Consider the following 13,358-nt stretch of genomic DNA (forward strand, 5'->3'; position numbering starts at 1 on the left):
ACTTTTCAATGAAAAAAAAGACACAGTTCCAAAAAAAAAAAAAAGAAACAAGACAAATGCTTGCATATCAAATATATTCTTTCATGACTGTAAGTGGCTAGAGTGCTAAGCTAAAGATAGTGAGACAAAAATAAAAATTTTAATTTAATCACAGAATTTCCAATATTATTTGAGATTTAAATTTTATCATATTCTCTTTCTTTCTTTTTTTTTGTGGGGGTACCGAGTATTGAACACAGGGGTGCTTAACCATTGAGTCATATCCTCAGCCCTTTTTTTGTATTTTATTTTGAGACAGGGTCTTGTTGAGTTGCTGAGGGCCTTGTTAAATTGCTGAAGCTGGCTTTGAATTTGTGATCTTCCTATTTCAATCTCCTGAGCTACTGAGATTACAGGAGTGTGCCATGGCACCTGGTCACAGTGTACTTCTTAATCTATCTTCAGGAAGGAAACACCAAAGAGGGCTAAATCTTGAATGGGGTTAGGGAAATCCTGCAATATTAACCTCTGTTCTCAGGAAATTTAGAAACATTTTGGGGTGCTTTACACTCAATTTATCCTCCTGCTGAGCAAAGTCCTAGATTGAGTGTTTCCAAAAATTCAATGGTGGGGAGGAGGGGAGGCGATGCCTAGAACTTGGAAGTAAATGCATGGAAACTTCTCCACCTGGTTTATTCACTCTTCTCATATATGGAATCTTGCAGAGCAATGTATCCTTAGCTCTTTCCACTATTTTCTGGGTACTAAGAAACTACCCTCTTGTAATCCTCTCCTTATCTAAACAAGTCCATACATTTTTATGTCTTTTGTTATCAGCTCAGCTGCTAATCTGTGCTTTGTTGACTTCTTTCTATCAAGGACATCACCATTTCATTATAACAATACTCTGATTTTGATCACCCAAGGCACATTATCAGAAATAGTTCTGTTTTCCAGAAGAAAAAATACTTAGCCTCTGAAATGTAGGAATTAACAAACAAACTCTTAGATTAACATGGGAACCTATGAAGATCCTCCTCTTTTGTACTTTCTTCCTAGTATTTTTTTTAAAATTACGATGCATAAGTTTGAGCATTGGGAAAGTTCCATATCATTTTAGGTCATGAGTGACTTCCAGTGCCAGATCTTCCTAGTCCCTTGAGGAAGTCTTCTGTGACACTTCTCTGCTTTTCCACAGTGAAGTTCCAGGGATGGTTCGTGACATTCAGTTGTATGCATTTCTTCACAGATTTTCATTCATCCAACGCAAGTGGGTAGCATAAATCAACCAAGGTGGGAGTGTTTCAATATCCCTGGAATTGACAGTCACTACACATCTGGGCTTGTTTTACCCTCCTTTCCCTGAGCAGGTTATACATTTGCCAGTCTGCCTGCTATTGTTTCTAATTGTCTACATGTTCAAATACATTCTCATCTATTTAAATGCTATGTTATAGCATAAAAAGTCTATAGGACCAAAATGTTTCTTCATAGCAATTTCTCTAGACCTAAAATACGGCACATTTTCTTCATTCATGATTTTAACACATTTAGCTGTTTGCAATGTTGATTCACAAAATTGGAGTCTCAAACTTCAGCTGCTTTAGTATCTCCCAGATATTCTAGCTTAAACTCTTTTGATTTTATATACTTTCTAAAGGATCCTTTTAGGAATTGAATCTGTGTTCACTTCTGAGTGGTTTAGTCAGAGAATAAAATGTATTACAATTGTAAAATATTTCAGATATAATACAAAAACAAGAGAAAGTAAAATGACTCCTCACATATTCACAGCCAAGCTTCCAGGAAATTAATCCAGACTTCCACATCTACCTTCCATTTCTGCATAGATTACTATTATCCTCCATATAATGTTTATCATTTCTATATGTTTCTTGATATCTATTTTATACATGTGCTAGTCTTTCACTGTTTTCAACGTTTGAATAAATGTTATTATATTTTTTTGAGCTTGCTTTTTTGTTTTTCTCAGTATCGTATCTGTGAGAATTATCCATGCAGATACAAGTGACCCATGTGTAGTTATTTTCATTGCTACATAACGTTCAATTGAAGGACCTATCACAATTTATCTGTTCTTCTTTTGAGAAGACATTTATGCTATTTTGACTTTTGCTTTTATAAAAAAATGTTTCTGTGACCATTTTTGTACTCATACTTATGTCTGAAAATGTTTCAGAACATATAACTAAGGGTAGAATTACTGGGTGATGGAAAATGCACCTCTGCAACTTTCTTAAATATTACCAAATTTTTCCAAAGTAATTATAATAATTTATAATTTATCTAGTAGTATGAAAGAGTTCTTGTTGGTCTATACTCTTCCTAAAGTGCATAAAAATATGTTTGGTTGATATGGTGGATATGAAATTAATCAAGTGTGTTTAATTAAAAACCTATTAGATCCATGTTATTAAAAATAATGGAGGAGAAAACTCCAATGAATCTCAGCAAGAGGACAAACAAAAAATTGTACATTAACACAATAGAATACCACCTAGACATAAAACAGGAATGAAGTCCTGATACATGAAAAATATGGATAAATAATAAAATGGAGATAAAAAACATTAGAATGACCAGCTCCATTAATTGTGAGGAATTGTTTGACAAGGGTAAAAAGGAACATCTGTGTTAATACAGATGGAAATGTTCTATACAGTTTGAACATTGGGTATTGCTTGCAGGAGTACATATATTTGTTAAAATTCATTAAAGTGTGCAGTTGAAGATCTGTAAATTTTATTAAAATATAAATTATATATTTGAAAACAGAGATCTGGAAAAAGATGACATTTAAGGGATCAAAAAAAACACAGTAGAAATATCCATTGCTTTTCCTACTCCCGAATAAAGAAAAAGACTCCTTTATTGGTTAACTCACTTCTGGGATTGCCTTTTTATTTATTGTTATTTTTAAAATATGTGTTTATCAGCACAACTGAAGCAATTGAAAGATTTAGGAAGAAGGAATTTGGGTAGCTGGATTCAAAGAAAAGTGAGTTTGGTAACAACTCTCTAGCCATGTTGTACACAATACTGAAGAGAGGCACAGATAAAGATGTTTCAACACATTGGACTCAGAGTTATCAATATAGTCTCTCTTTAATTCTTTCCAAAAGAGTAGTATAAGTTTAAATTGCCTCTCAGTCTCTCTTGATAATGTACTGGTTTTTCACCTAATTGTATTCTCTGTCTTGATGTAGACCAGGAAACAGTGTCTCATGGTATTACATGTTAAACCTTATATGTTTTTTCCTATTCCTAAGAGACATTAAACAAATTTCAGCTTTTTTCAAATAATAACTGACATCCACTGGTTAATTTCTTATAAATAAATTACACAAGAAAAGTTGATTTAAAAATAATTAAATAAATATATTGATATGCTTTACTGGAAGTGAAATGTATGTAGAATATTGAGTCCTGTGATATTAAAAAACCATGGAAAGGCAGCTTTTACAATAGGTTATTGAGGAATCTTGAAATTTTTTTTAATCATTTTGTGTTTTGTTTTTAGATTGAATAAACACAGAAACCATTTGAGGTTGTTATTTCAACCATGCTTTGTAAACATATCTGCTACTATGTACTTTGGATGTTTAGTGATCATTATTTCTGAAAAGGCCAAAGTCAAATTAGGGGCATTCCATTGTTATGCTTTGTCTTTGTGTCAAATTTAAAAGAAGCATTTAAAAATACTAGTTGAGAATTTGATTAGTTATATCTAGTAAAGATTACTCTGAAGGAAAATATCAGATTGTTTTTCTTCATGTGCTTCTCTTTGTCTTTAGTTCAACATCCTTTTTCCTATGCCTTCTGCTGTTAATGACTGTCTCACCTTGAACCCATATCCTACAGCATATAAGATTATATAGAATATATTTATACATACACACACGTTCTCTCTCTCTCTCTCTCTCACACACACACACACACACTCTCACACACACATATTTTATATATATATGTGTGTGTATATGTTATATATAATATATATTACATATAATCCTATAGAACTAATATATATATATATATTTTATATAACTAAAATTAAAAGTCACTTAGAATGAAGGTTTCATGCCCCTGACAACTTCCACTATGTCTCGTGAGGTACACTGAGTCATGAATCCATAGCCATCTCTTGGATCGCAGAGCACTCCCTGGACCTCCACCAGCTCACATTCCATTCTACTAAAATAAAAATTTTATAGATTTTGTTTTGTGAATTTATTAACAGTAGAGAAATAGAAATGTCAGCCATGAATTCTCTGAAATGCTCTTGGTCATTCACAAAATCACTGGTTGCGAAACAGCCCATCTAGTTTCTATGCTTAATCTTGGGCAAGATAATGAAATTATTTCTTTAAATAACATGCTCCACACCCGAAATTCCTAAGGTATTATGACAGAACAATGGGCAAAGATCATGACATGGTAGTTGTAATTCAAATGAATATATTTTCCAATTGATCAACAGGAATACCAACTCATGAATATTAGATAAATGAGTGAACAAAACAATTCATAATTTAATGCACCTCTAAGTATTTATAAAAAAGAATTGGAAACTTGATCTTATAGAGATAGTTGTACTCTGCAAGCACATATTCATTGCAACATTATTCACAATAGCTAAGAGGTAGAAGCAACCTAAATGCACATAGATGAAAGGATAAAGAAAACATAGTACAAAAATATAATGTAATGTTGTTCAGCCTTAAAAAAGATAGCAAACTGTCATATGCTACAACATGGATGAATCTTGGGGACATTATGCTACATGAAATAAGCCAGTCACAGAAGGACAAATACTGCATAGTTCCACTCATAGGAAACTTCAAAAGTAGTCAAATTTATAGAAGCAGAAAGTAAAATAGTAGTTGCCAGAGGCTGGGGGAAGGAAGATGAACTGTGTAAAGGGTATAGAGGTTCGGTAATGTGAGATGAAATATGAGGTTCAGCAATATGAGATCTAGGGATCTGTGGTATAGGAATGCACATTTAATTAATAATACTGCAATGTACATTAAATTTTAACTCAGTAAGGTATATTTTATGCTAAATTTTTTTTACCAAAATAAAAATGCTAAATACATGTAATATGATTCCATGTACATTATTTTCAGGTGCTTGTTGATAGGAGTTTCGATAGCTTTGAGGAAACAGAACAGTCCTTCAGTATGGATAAGCTTCATAGAGAGTTTAGGATTTCAAGCAAGAAGGGAATATCTCAGGACAGGCTCCCCCAGAAAGGTGACTCTGAAGTCACTTTCAGCATTTGGAAAGCTTCCATGGAGAATATTTTGGGGATTAACACTCAGAGGAGAGCAAAATAAGCAGAAATAGGCAGAGGGAGGAGTGGGCTCTTTTGCTGCCACAACCAGACCTCCACCAACCGTAGTTGTCCCTAGGGGGCCTGTAGAGTTGGGCAGAACAGGGCTTATGGGTCTGGGCCTCCCTGCCCTTATATCTACAAGTCACAGGGTCACAGAAGATCCTGAAAAGGAGATGTGATGTTGAGAAAGATGGCTGTTTTTATTCAGTGGAGGGTAATCTCATGGAAGGTCGTGGGGAGCTAGAACTTGGGATTGGGGCAGGGAGACTCAGCATTGAAGAAGGAGCTTATCAGCAGGAAGGAGAATCCATGAGACAAACCAGAGGGTGTTAAAAGAAATGAACACTGAAAAGACAGCCTAGTTAGAGGTTCAAAAGGGTTGTAGAAAGTGAGACAGGCAAGAGGGAGATGGACACATTCGAGGCAGGTAGTAACATTGCCCTTAAGAAGAGGGAAAGATGTGAATTAGAATCTAAAAGATGCTTCTGATTCTGAAAATAAATTTGCTCAAGAGATTTTATGTGTGTGTCACAGTATTCTGAAATGTGATTATCAAAAAGTGATTCATCTGAATGTATTTTGATATATCACAAAACAATTTATTATTATTATTGAAGCAAATGTCATTTTATATGAAAATCTATTATGTTGGTATAAATTTACATTTGTAAAACTGCAACTGAATATTTTCTAATGTCACCGTAATTATCAATCTTCCTCGTGTATATTTTACTAGTATATCACAGGATCTTCATGAAAAAAATTTATTTACCCTCTAAACTCCTTTAGGAGGTCATGATGACGATTATATATCCTTCTTGCTCATACATAATACATGAATTCTACAGAAGTAGGTTATTGAAGTATTCCACTTATCCCCTGCATCACCTTTTCAGCTGATGTGTAGTGAGGACAAATTTAATATACAAATGTTTTCTTCCACTTTTATGCCCCAGTTGTAAATCTAGGTTGCTTATACATAAAAGGAATTTAATGGAGTTACTGAATTTCAAAATAAACAGTATACTAGATCTGGATTCTGGTCCTCTCTTTGTCATTAACTTTGTGTGGGACCTTGGTCAAGGAGTTTTATATCTCTCAGTCTCATTCATTATTTGTAAAGTGCATTTTTGTATAGCTTGATATATAATGGCATCTTTGTAAGAAATTGAAACTGGAACAAAACTGCCTATTGAGCCCCTGCTTCATTGTCTGTTGAATATATCTTAAGTTTTCTGTCTATTCACATTTTTTCATTTAAAAATAAAGAAAAATGAATCCTATTCATTCTGGCTTAACATAGAATATTCCTCCTTAGCTGCAGGAGATATGTGCCAAGATCTCCAGTGGTTGTCTACAGCTGTGGATAGTCAAGAATCAATATATAGACTATGTTTTGTCCTGCATGCAGCTTTGCTACAGAATACCAGAGTCAATCTGTTCTTCATGTTTTATGTCTTGGTACCTCCTTTGCATCACTTCTCTTGGACTTGGGTGCAGTTGCTAAGTAAAATAAGGGTTACCTGAAAAAAAGCATTCAGGTATGGTGACATCAGCATGATCCTCAGGATGGCTAATTAGTGACTTAGGATTGGGTAGTACATGTTACAGAGCTGGGGGCCTTCTGGAAAACTGAAGCAGTGCAAAGACCCCCTCTTCTCATCCCAGTTCTTGTAATCAATTCAGAAAGATTTCAGACATGTCTTTCAGAATCACAGGCAGGAGTTCATTGAAGAGATAGGAAAAGACAAAGGAGACACTCTCAAGGAAGAAAGTGAGTCATCTCAGAGAAGAGAGGGACCATGTGCCTTTCCTGCACTCCAGTTTTATTGGAGCTCCCAGAGAAGTTTCCAGAGAGTCCTGCCCAGGTCACCCTATTGACTTTTGACTGACAGCAGGGTGATAGACTTTCAAGTCCCCATTGCCATGACAACTCTCTGTCACCTTGGCTCATGTGGACTGGTTCTAATTGGATTCTTAATCATGGTTAGGAGGAATTATCCTTATCTTTCCTAATCTGGTCTGTGAAAAGGATCACAAATGTCTTTTCTTTCAAAATAACTTGGGTTCCTCTTGTTAGTGTTATTTCCTGCCTGCCTTTCCTTGCAGATAACTACCTGTTGGTAGTTTTCTGAGGAATGTGAGGAATTCTGTCCACTTAGGCCAGGCAGGGCTTCAGGTAAATTGCTTTTTAGCCAACAAAACATGTGGGGGTCAGCACAGTGGGCCCAGATTATAGAATTATTATCTTTATCTTGTTTTCTCACCATCCTCATCTGTCTGTCCCCTAAAACACAGAATGTGTACGCGAAACAAAGGGAGATTTGTGTCCTGGAAAGGAAAGAGTGAGATGCTGTGAGATTTCATCATGCTACTCAGAATGGTGAACAGTTAAAACTTCTGAATTATTTATTTCTAGAATTTTCCATTTAATATTTTCAGACAATGGTCGATCACAAGTAATTAAAGCCCAGAAAAACTATACCACAGAAAAAGGTGGACTACTATAACCAAGTGGTTTTCATGTGCAACTAAATTTAAAGCATGACACATTCACTTGATTTCACAAATTTAATTCCATTTTAAAACTACAGAAGGATAATTATGTACACATATAAACTTATGCTGTATAATAATTTCATTAGCTTCCATAATTAATAAAAAAAATTCTAAAAACCTTCTATTGCCTCTTAAATCAAGAACAACTTAAAATCCTTTTCATGTTCCCCATCCTATCTCACAAGACAGCTCCCATGTTTGCATGGGGATAAGGGGCGAAGTTCAGATTCATGTATGAATTGTGTGTGTTCTCAGGACTCTGGTGGGTCTCTTGTCTAGCTGGTCACAGACACTAGCACTGTTCTAGAAGTTGTACAGCATATCATGGTCTAAATTTCCTCCTCTGTTGAAATTTCTGGTGAAACTTCTTTTAAGTTTCCACTTTGTGTATGTAAACCCTATCCTGGAGCTATGACTTGAAGCTGTTTATTGATGGTCTTAGACACTATGTGGGCATCTCTTCCACAGTTCCCAAGAATAGAGAGTCTAGAGGACTCTTGTTTCCTATCTCTGCCTAGGATCTTTCTGGTTGTTTTTCAATTAATTTTTCCCCACTATATAAGTCTAAAAAAAGGATGTCTAATTCTCTGTGTATTCTTCCTCACTCTTTCTCCATCCCCTCCTAGAGCCTAGAAAATTTTGCATTTCCTTTTCCATCTGATGGACTACTAAAGCATGTGGTTCATCTTCTCAAAAACTAAAGAAAAGTTGCTGCATCCTGGGTAAAGGAGAAGGAAGAATGCTGGACTGGCCCTTTAAATCTAGTGCCAACGTAGAGCAAGTGGAGGGTGCTGCTTTGACCCACTTCCTGGTGATCCCTTGGGCTGCTGGGCTTGTGTGGTCCAGAGAGCCTTTTCCAGCAGGCCCTGCAGGGCGAGCAGCTTTGCCATTTGGACCTTTTGAAGCAGTCGAATCAATTTTGCTTGAACTTTCTGTAGTGGATTGGATTGTTCTATGGCTCCTCTAGCAAATCCCAATTGGAGATTGACCATGAGGCCTCAGGGGCAGCGGGTTTCAAACTGTGTGTTGTGACCCATCTGTGAGTTGTGAAATCCATTTAACAGGTCTTGAGCAGCATTTTAAAAATATGAAAGGGAAAAGAATACAATGAAAAATATCAGAGTACATAGCTTGAAGTAAGAGCAACACTTATTAGAACTCTTTTTTTTTAAATTATTATTCAGGATTTTCTGAAAGTCTAGTCCTGAATTACAAATTAAAATGCATTTCTTACAGAGCCCCGAGGCCACATATTTTGATCAGCACTTCTCTAGGATATTTGAGCAAAGTTGTGCCTGCTTGGGTAAATAATCTGTATCCTTTTAGAAAAGAGATCTTGGCTTGGTACTAGGAACTGGAAGAGAGATACCAGGTCCCATTGGTAATACCAAAGGGATGATACTTCTCAACTTGAACTGGGTGTCATCTGACTCACCAAATGGTAAAGTAGAGCCTGGCTAGTATCATTATATCATTGAATGGAAGTGGCATTTGTGGAATCAGGCACAGACCAGTCCAAAGCACACAAGTAAATAATGGGGATAGGTTGGTCCCACTCCCAGAATGCATCCTGCCGGATAAACTACCACCTGTCCCATGCCTATGTAGACTCACATGGAAGCTCTCTTTGATCCTTCACTGAAGAAAAAATGAATACATCCCAGTTTATGGGTGGTTTCTCCCAAAGTTCTAAAGTGACTGTGAGTAAAAACATAGCACTACAGCCCCAACAGCCGTGATTCTGAGGCCAGTGGACAGAGTTTGCCACTGGGTTGTCATTTTTTTTGCTTAGAAAAAAATTAACTGCACCAAGATGAGTATTATTGCCTTGGCTGTTTGGTCTGGGATTCGATAATCAGGGACAAAGAAGTTTGGGGAAGATGACTGAGATGAGCCTAGAGCATGAGGTAATTTGTTTCAGGTGGATGCTCCCTTCTGAAGAGATGAGTCTTAACAATTCGGGGGAAGGATGACCTGTTCTGTGGACACTAGTCTGCCTCATTACCCAGCACCCCCAACACTGGCTCAGTGGTGTTAGAAGCAGCCGGTGCTACCTGTAAGAATGTCTGGGTTTAACATTCCTCCTTATCAAGGCTTATCTGACCAATCTGCCACCAGGATAAACCAATCCTGAGTCTCCATGGAAGACAGTGGTGGTTGCTTAATACCTAGGAAGTAAAGATCTGCCCTGTCTTCCTGCTTTTGCTTGTGTGTCACAGTGTAACACGAATCTCAAGATGGTGGCAGCCATTTAGCCACCTGGAGAAGAGAGTCAAGTGAGTCACAGGAGAGTTAGGCCCAGAGCTCTGTTCTTTTTAGAGGACTGAATTAGCCAACCCTGATGTTTTGGTCAGCTTTATCAGTACTGTGACTTAAAGACCCAACCAGAATAATTAATTATAGAGGAGAAAAAATATATTTAAGGGCTCTCAGTTTCACAGGTCTCAGTTCATATACAGCCAGCTCCATCATGGCAGAAGAGTGTGGCAGAGGGAAGCAACTCACATCATAATCAGTAAGCAGAGAGACAGAGACTCCACTAGCCAGGTACAAGTGTGTACCCTAAAGCCACACCCACCAATGCCCACCTCCTCCAGCCACACCCCACCACTTCAGTTACCACTCAGTTAATCCCCTCGGGGATTAATTAATTCACTGATTAAGTCAAGGCGACCACCCATCATTTTTTTTCTCCAGACCTTCTTGCACACCCAAACCATAATACCTGGATTGTTGTGACTTGAGAAGATAAATGTATGAACTCACTTTTTATTGAGAATACTAGTCTCCTGTGGTAATTATAACAAGTTATTATAAACTTGATGGCTTAAAGCATTGTGTGGTTATTCTTCTATAGTTCTGGAGGTCAGAATTCAAAAATCAGTTTCATGGGGTTGAAATCAAGGTGTGGGCAGAGTTGTGCTTCCTCCAGGTGCTGCAGGGGAGAATCTGAGTCCTTGCCTTTTCTAGATCCTAGAGCTATATTTTTTTCCATCCCTGGGCTTATAGTCGCTTCCTCCACCTTCAAAGTCGACAGTTCAGTGTCTTTCAGTCTCTCTCTGCTTTATCACATTGCATTTGGTCCCAGTAGCCACATCTTCCTCTGTCTCCCCTTGATAATTATAGCTTGGTACCACTTGAATAATCCATCATAATGGATCATGTCAAAATCCTAAACTTGATTGCATCTTTGAAGTCTCTCTCTCTCTTTTTTTTTTTTCATTGTAAATTTATATTCACAGGTCCCTGAGGTTAGGGCCTGAATATCTTTGGAGCCAATACTAAGCCTACCATATTGACGGCTCACTCTAGTGTGGACTCCTACAGGATTCCATGAGAAGTTTCTTAATCCCTTCCAAGGACAGGCATCCAGCCATCCGCCCACTAGTATCCATCGTTTATAGGTTCACAACCTCAACACCTTCACAGTAAAAACCAACTTTCAAACACATGAACATTTGAGGGACAGACACTTCCAAACCATATTCTTGCAAATGAAACCTTTCTAAATGAAACTCCCTCCAACAAGGAGACATAGAGTAGGGTGGTGGGGTACCAGCAATTGTTCAGGATCCAGGTTGATTACTTTGAACTTTCTCAATCATGGAAAGTAGTAGTAAGTTGTTCTTCCTTGCTTATGATCTCATCTTTGAATTTTGATTTTCTACTCCTTCTCAACATGCAACAAATGCTTTCATCCTTCAACTTATTGGATGTTGGAAAGCGTCATCATTTTACAGTACACAATATTGATTTTGATCAGATAACTCATTTTATAGTTAAAAAAAAGAAAGGAAGGAGCATAAGGGACTTATTAGGCTTATCATGCCTCCTGATAGTTATAAGCTTCTGCTCTTCCAGAATATAGAAAAACACTAGTGTGAACTAGTTACAGCCCAGCTGGTAGTTAGTATATTTGTTGCAGGACACAGTATGACCAGAAGCTGCTGATTCTCCCATTCCCAGAATGGATTAATTCTGAGAGCAGGAGGTAGAAGTGAATGTGGAAGTTGTCATATTTACACATGCATACAAAATGCCCCTTTTTAATTTCTCAAATCTGAAATATTTTTGTTTAGGGACTTTAGGGACAAAGGTATATAAATACTTTCATTATGGGACAAAAATTGCTTCAAATGGTTACTGGCCATCTCAGGCTTTTCAGCTACTAGATGAATACCCACCAAAAGAAAGAGGGAAAGAGAGAGAATAGAGAAAGAAGTTGTGAAGAGTGGAGCAGAGGGTGCTGGAGGCACTGTTAGAAATTGTGCTTGGAACCCTGGAGGTCAGAACCTCATGAAATGACATAGTAAATGTATGTTGTCATCCCCATAAAGTAATTATCCAAATGGGACTTGGTGGGGGAGTGAACTGCTCGCTTCCTTTGAACCTGGCAGGACCTCACCGTGGTCAGACAGAACACTGTGACCAGATGTCCAGTAAAATCCTGGGGATGCTCAAGAGGTCCTGATTCCTGAACATCCTCCAGCCTAGTATCCGCTTCTATCTTTCCTGAGCATTTATCTTTTGAATTTATCATCCCAAATTTCCTACCAAAAAAACCTCCCAAACCTTTTTCTGCACACAGTACAATATTACTGCAGGACATGTTCTTATCGTTCAGTTCCCATGAAGATATAAAAATCACTTCAACTTAAAAGCATTTTACCTAAACTGTACTAAATAGACTTCTGAAATAACATGTGGAAGTAAATTCTCCTCAAACCCACCAGTGTGGAACTATTTCATGCTAAGTCAATGAATATAAGACTTCTACACACCAGGTATAGTTCAGAGGATCTCAGCCTTTACAGGGACATGAATTGTTTTGACTGTACAGAGAAGCCTGTGGCACCTTGCTCGGTACAATGTTAAGTTCACAAAACAAAACAAACAAGAAACCACCAACAACAGCAACCACCACAACAAAAATAGGATCACAAAAGAAACCAATAATATAGAAATGCTATCATTAAAAATAACAAGCATTCAAGTTTTTGAAATAGTAATACATGCATGTTTTTATTAATACACAAAATATTTTTTAGCAGCAGTCTGAGGTTTGTTGTAATTTTGATTTAGTTTTAAGCATAAGTGATATCTTGCAACTGTAACTACTTATTAGAATAAGATGAAAGTATCAGCAATTCCATGATGACACGGCACAGTTGTTGTTGTGCTAATGTATTTTGTTAACAACATTTTTTTTATTAGTTGCTCAAGACAATACAAGGATCTTGACATATCATACATTTGAATCAAATAGGGTATGAATTCTCATTTTTCCACGTGTACAGATTGCAGGATCACATTGGTTATACATCCATGTGTATACATACAGCAATCCTAGTGTCAGTTGTATTCTTGTAAGGGAAAGAAATGCTACTTATTCATATAAGGGCTGATGAAAACAAAAGTTTGTATTTTTTTTACACCCAGCTTTAAAGACGACTGAATTCTA

This window comes from Ictidomys tridecemlineatus, chromosome 3 (assembly GCF_052094955.1).
Source record: "Ictidomys tridecemlineatus isolate mIctTri1 chromosome 3, mIctTri1.hap1, whole genome shotgun sequence".
In the NCBI taxonomy this organism is placed as follows: domain Eukaryota; kingdom Metazoa; phylum Chordata; class Mammalia; order Rodentia; family Sciuridae; genus Ictidomys; species Ictidomys tridecemlineatus.